Below are 7,146 nucleotides of genomic sequence, written 5' to 3' on the forward strand. Positions count from 1 at the left end.
TGTCCAAGAAGACCCCAATCAACATCTAACCACCTTCCTGAGAATATGTGACACAGTGAAGTCTAATGGTGTTCATCCTGACGCCTATAGACTGCTCTTATTTCCATTCTCACTCAAGGATAAGGCAGCCAAGTGGCTGGAGTCTTTCCCAAAGGAGAGCTTGACAACTTGGGAAGATGTGGTGAACGAATTCTTAGCAAGATTTTACCCCCCTCAACGAATCAATAGGCTGAGATCTGAGGTCCAAACTTTCAGGCAACAAGATGGTGAGACTCTGTATGAAGCATGGGAGAGGTTTAAGGACCTGACAAGGAGGTGTCCACCTAACATGTTCAACGAATGGGTGCAGCTGCACATTTTCTATGAAGGGCTCTCTTATGAGTCAAAGAAGGCCGTAGACCATTCATCCGGAGGATCTTTGAACAAGAAGAAGACCATTGAGGAGGCCATAGATGTCATTGAAACTGTAGCAGAGAATGACTACTTCTATGCTTCTGAAAGAGGGAACACTAGAGTAGTGATGGAGCTAAACAATGTAGATGCTCTGCTGGCTCAGAACAAGCTCATCACCAAGCAGCTGGCTGACCTAACCAAGAAGATGGAGAGAAACCAAGTAGCAGCAATCACTACTTCATCAACAACCCAAGAAGGAGTGAATGAAGAAGCAGAGGGAAGTCAGGAGCAAGTCAACTACATTGGGAATTCACCTAGGCAAAACTATGATCCATACTCCAAGACCTACAACCCTGGATGAAGGAATCACCCAAACTTTGGGTGGGGAAATCAACAAGACCAAAGCCTTGATCAAAGACGCCCAAATCCCAACAATGCAAGCCACCAACATTTCACATCTAGACCATATCAACACCCCATAACAACACCTCTCCACATCCACATCAAAACCAAAATAACTTACCTCATCCTTCCACCTCTAATCTCGATCTACAATCATTTGATGACAGACTCTCAAGGATTGAGAACCTACTTGAAGGCATAGGCAAGGAGATTCAAGACAACAAGGTGTTCAAGGAGGAAGTGCGAGCCAGTTTCAAGAACCAGGGAGACACAATCAATAGGTTGGAATCTCAAGTGGGGTACCTCTCTGAGCAAATTCCCAAACCCACAGATGGATTCCCAAGTGACACAGAGAAGAATCCGAGAGGTGAAACAAAGAAAGTAAGATGGGAAGATTGCAAGATGGTCACTATAAGTGATAAGGAGACTGAGGACAAGCCAAGAAAGCTGTCAGAACAACCTAAAGATACCTCAGTAGAGAAGAAGGAAAAAGATTACCAAGAACCAGAAATCTCAAAACAGGAGCTGCTGAGACTCTATGCACCTTTTCCCCAACTACTCAATGGTTCTGTGGAGAAGAGAATATACTCAAGGTTTCTAGATTTTATTGCATCTCTGCATGTCAACATACCATTCATCAAGACTTTTCAAAACATGCCTGCATACATCAAGTATATGAAGGAGCTGCTTCCCAGGAAAAGCTCACTCAAAGGAGGCCAAACTATAGTGATGAACAAGGAGTGCAGTGCCCTCATTCAACCATAGTTGTCTACAAAAAGAAAAGATCCAGGGAGTTTTCATGTCCCCTGTGCCATAGGAGGAACAATGTTTGATAAAGGACTCTGCGAATTGGGAGCAAGCATCAACTTAATGCCATTACCCCTGGTGAAAAGGCTGAAGATCAATGAGATAAAGCCCAAAGATGTAGTCATCAGGCTGGCAGACAAAACTCAAAAACAAGCAATAGGATTGGTGGAAAATGTGTTAGTAAAGGTTGGGAAATACTTTCTTCCCACAGACTTTGTCATTCTGTACATGGAAGAGAGTCACACTCACCCAATCATATTAGGAAGACCATTCCTAGCTACAGCCAGAGCACTCATAGATGTGGAGCGAGGGGAGTTAATATTGAGGATCCATGATGAACAACTCAGCTTTAATGTCTTCAAACTCTCACAAGAATCAGACCAAGAGAACAAAGAACCAAGCAAAGATCATAATGAGATGCTGATAGAGGAAGCAAGCACTGAGGCACAACCAGCCCATCTGGGAAAGCCCTTGCTTGATGAACAAGGAAATAAGCAGTTGTCACAGCTCAAGGAAAAGTTGGAGGAACCTAAACCACCAGAGACATGTGAAGACAACAACAAAATTCCCTTAGAAGAAGAAGTCACAAAGAGCAAGGCAACATCAAAAGGGACAAAGAAGAAGGTACCAAGGGGGTGGAGGAACAAGAAGATCCCTACAGAGGACTTCTCTCCAGGGGATAAAGTGATCTCAGCTTACTTCCCAGATATCCCCCTAATCTCCCCACTGTACCATCTCAGTTACCTAAGCTCTTCACTATCAACAGAGTTCTCTCCTTGGAACATGTAGAGATCATTGATACAACCAATGGATATAAGTCCACAGCAAAAGGGGAGGACTTTAAGCATTACCAACCACCCTGATGAGGGAGAAACGTCAAGCTAGTGACGCTAAAGAAGCGCTTCATGGGAGGCAACCCATGTTTTATATACTTTTAGAAAATAGTGAATAAGTCAATATTCATGAATCCTAGCCCAAACTTGACAAACACTTGGTGAAATCCTTATATTGCAATATATAGTGAAGAAGAAGTTTGGTGTTCAAAGCATGCTAAGAAAGCATGAATGCAGCTGAGAGCATGCTAGTCTTGGAGCTTTGAACAGAACTTTTCATCACAGTGCTCCAAACTAAGTTTGGTGTCACCCCATGGTGCCACCAATGTGCATATAAGGATACACAGTTAGTTAGTTAGTTGGAGTTCATGAATAAACAAAATCTTTTCTTCTTTTTATTATTCTAGCCGTAAAGTTTAACTTGTTTTTTTATGATATTAATTCTTACTTTTCTTATTTGATCATTATAGGGAAAAGGAGAGGAACATTGAAGGAGATTGATTGGACAACTAAATAAGAAAGGTTTGGCCACTTCATGAAGAGGGACTACACACTTGTTCTCAAAAGGGAACACATTGGAAAATGTTGCCATGCAACATTGAAAAAAAGAGACCCTTGAAGACCGAACCAATAACTCTCATAAAGTGATGATCCTTGTCCCTTCTCCATGCATAACCCCAACCGTCCATCGAAGCAATCACTCCATCCATTGCACTCAACCCTAAACAACTGAAAGTCTCCACACCCTTGCCAACTTCACACATTAACCCTCATTCATGGCATCTTCGAGCTCTAAAAGAAGGAAGGGAAAGGAACTTATGGAGCAACACCCGTATGATAAAAAGATATTTAGAAGCTTGAACCATGCATTGCAATACGGGTGGATGGTGGATAAGGAGATCATTTATGAGCTGGGATTTCAAGTTAGGAAAATTGAGTGTCCCGAAATCACAAAGAAGGTAGAAAAGAGAAGATGGGAGCTCCTCACTGATCCGGTCATTAAGGTGAATACAAATCTTATAAGAGAGTTTTATGCAAATGCGGTCCGATATGATAAGGCAGATGAGTCATATACAAGCTTTGTGAGAGGAAAGATTGTGGATTTTGGTCCCATGAGTGTCATGAGGGCATTAAAACTGCGGTCCATACCGTTTGAAGAAGAAAGTTATCATTCAAGAATGGACAACAACCCTAATCATGACCAGATTGTGCAAGACATTTGTGTACCAGGAGCTGACTGGGAAAGATATGCAGATAGGAGACCAAGGTTCATCAAGAGAGCAGATCTTACCCTGGAAGCAAAAGGGTGGTTCGAAATTGTAAGAAGGTCCATCCTCCCAGCAGCGAACAACTCGGAGGTGAATCTCAAGAGAGCCACACTGGTGCACTGTATACTCAAAGGAGGAGAGATCAAGGTTCATGAACTCATAGCAAAAGGCATTAGAAAAATGGCAGAGAAAAGTGACTCAAGGGGAACGTTAGGTTACCCCAGCACTATTTACCGACTGTGCAAGAAAGCTGGGGTGGTGTTTGAAGATGATGACCCCGTGTGGATTAAAAAGGGCATTCCAATAACCGTTCGACGAATGCATGCTACCGCATCCCACCTGCCTCAACGGAAGCAAAGGAAGAGGCCGGCCCCTTAAGTATGAGAAGGACAAGTCGTAGAGGGGCAAGCACCAGCCACCTTGGATATGCACCAATTGCAGGAAGCCATTGATGTGCTATCTCGACAATATGTGGAAAGCCAAGGAGCACAGAGAGAGCTTCAACTACAGATGATGGGGCAGCAAGAGGAGTCACTCTCAAGATGGATGACTCAACAAGGGAAGTGGCAAAAGCAAATGATGGATCAGCAACTCAGTCAAGGACAACAATGGAGTGAAACATTCCACAGGATGGAACAAAGGCAAAATGAGCAACAAGAATCCATCCAGAAGCTAATCAACATCCAAGCACATCAAGGTGCACATATACATGAGATGCATCGAAGATAAATAGAACAGGCAGAACTATTGGACGAGCAAAGGGCATTCGCAGAAGGAGTTTACCTGAGCGAGACTGGGCATCATATAAATACTCAAGCCAGGCTCGGTTACTTGGTAGGACAGCTGCCTATATTGCATCCAGGAATCACAAGGTATGAAGAAATGAGGGATGAATTAGCACGGGTAGAAAGAAAAAAGGTGGAAGAGAGTCATGAATCAGTGAGGAAGGCACTTGAGGATTGGAAGCAAGCAAGATTGGCACGGATGCGAGGGAATGCAAGAGGACACAAAGAAGACAAACAAGGAGGAAAGCATGGGCATCCACAAGAGTAAAAGGTGGTGGAGTTCCTTCTTTGGTCCATCTTTCTCTATGCTTTAAATAAGGAAGATCTTGTATGAAATAGAACTTACTTCCATGTTAGTTTGAATTATTTTTATTTTGTCTTTTAAGTTTTTGGTTGAAGAGGTCTATGATTGCTAGTCTTTATGTCACTGCATCCTTACTTTGCTTACTTGTATGCTTGTCCCTTTGAATCAAATGAAAAAGAGAATGAGTGTTTCAAAAGACCAGAGAGGAGTTCATACTATGGAGATCTTTATTGCATGATTCTTTTCTTGCTTGGGAACAAGCAAGGTTTAAGTTTGGTGTTGTGATGACATGTTATCATGTCATGTTTTTCTATGCTCTTTCATACAAGAAATTGATGATTTGTGCTTAACTATTGAATGCTTTGGTGCTTAAATGGTATATTTCTTTGATTTTTTTATTTGATAAACTTTGTAGGAAATAAGAAGAAAAAGAAGCAAAGAAGCACAAAATAAGCTAAAAAGGAGAAAAAAGAGTTTTGGGGCTGGTGCACGAAATCACAATCATACTTATGCAATTCCGCACAACTAACCAGCAAGTGCACTGGGTCGTCCAAGTAATACCTTACGTGAGTAAGGGTCGATCCCACGGAGATTGTCGGCTTGAAGCAAGCTATGGTTATCTTTTAACTCTTAGTCAGGATATCAATAATTCTTAGATTTAATTGTAAAAAGTAAAAGAACATGAAATAAATACTTGTTATGCAGTAATGGAGAACAGGTTGAGGTTTTGGAGATGCTCTGTCTTCTGAATTTCAGCTTTCCTACTGTCTTTTTCTTTATGCACGCAAAGTTCCTTCTATGGCAAGCTGTATGTTGGTAGATCACCGTTGTCAATGGCTACCATCCGTCCTCTCAGTAAAAATGGTCCAAATGTGTTGTCACCGCACGGCTAATCATCTGTCGATTCTCACTCATGCTGGAATAGGATCCTTTGATCCTTTTGCGTCTGTCACTACGCCCAGCACTTGTGAGTTTGAAGCTCGTCACAGTCATCCTATCCCAGATCCTACTCAGAATACCACAGACAAGGTTTAGACGTTTCGGACCTCAAGAATGCTGCCAATCGATTCTAGCTTATACCACGAAGACTCTGATCTGAACCAGGGGGCTAAGAGACAAGAACTCAGTCTAAGGTAGAACGGAGGTGGTTGTCAGGCACGCATTCATAGGTTGAGAATGGTGATGAGTGTCACAGATCATCACATTCATCAAGTTAAAGTACGAGTGAATATCTTAGAATGGAAGCAAGCTTGATTGAATGGAAAATAGTAGTAATTGCATTAATTCATCAAAACATAGCAGAGCTCCTCACCCCCAACCATGGGGTTTAGAGACTCATGCCATAGAAGATACAATATGAAACGTGTAGAGTGTCATGAGGTACAAGATGAATCACTAAAAGTAGTTTTTATAATAAACTAGTGACCTAGGGTTACAAAAAATGAGTAAGCTAGAATAGTTAGCGTAAAAATCTACTTCCGGGGCCCACTTTGTAACGACCCAATTTTCAGTACGCCTAGGACATACCAAAAAGTGAGTGCTACCAATTTGTCATCCTAATTATTATCTATTATTTATTATTGAGCCTGATTCATTGTTAAAAGCGTAGTTAGTTAGCGAGGTACTTTTTTTTTTTGAAAACGTTTGAATTAATAAACAGAATCATTTATAATCAATTCACAAATAATAACAGGTAAAACAGTTATAAACAACCACACATAAATACATCACAAGTAGTTAGCAGCGTTCGGTGATTCAGCCTTTATTAGAAAATAGACTATTAGTTAGAACACCCTAGATATAGCTAAATAATATCTATATACATATATATACATACAACATCCCAGGTCCTAACCTTTTCAAGAGGTCCCTAAGCTGGCACCTAGGCTAGCCTAGACTCTATACTCACCTAGTCCCTCTAAACTACTAAAGCGAGGGAAAGTACGTTCTAAGTCTTCACAACTCAAGTCGGGTGGAACGTCATCAAAAGATAGAACATCATCTGCTACTCCTCTGCACGATCAGACTTTTCCACAGGACGTCTCTCTGGTACCTCATGAAGTATCCACAAAATAGGAATCTCGTACACAGTATTTAGGTTAAAGTGCGCATACGAAGGGGTGCAGACGTTGGCTGGTCTCACAGTATTTACATATAATCAGAGAACGATATTTGTAACGACCCAACTTCCAATACGTCATGATCGTACCAAAAGTAAGGCGTTACTGACCTGTTTTCCTTATTAACTATTTACTATTTACTATTAAGCCTTTACTATTTAATATTTTATTATTTTTTATTATTTTATCATTAAAGTTTCGAAAATTAACTTACTTTTACTTTTAACCTTTAAA

General features: G+C 41.1%; 1 non-coding gene across 1 annotated transcript; it reads right to left on the bottom strand.

Annotated features, from left to right (window-relative positions):
• Positions 1–226: 226 nt before the first annotated feature.
• Positions 227–330, bottom strand: LOC112768732 (small nucleolar RNA R71). Its single transcript, XR_003186127.1, has one exon. It is a non-coding gene; the product is annotated as a small nucleolar RNA R71 (small nucleolar RNA).
• Between the last annotated feature and the right edge of the window lie 6,816 nt (positions 331–7,146).

Source organism: Arachis hypogaea, chromosome 17, assembly GCF_003086295.3.
Source record: "Arachis hypogaea cultivar Tifrunner chromosome 17, arahy.Tifrunner.gnm2.J5K5, whole genome shotgun sequence".
In the NCBI taxonomy this organism is placed as follows: Eukaryota; Viridiplantae; Streptophyta; class Magnoliopsida; order Fabales; family Fabaceae; genus Arachis; species Arachis hypogaea.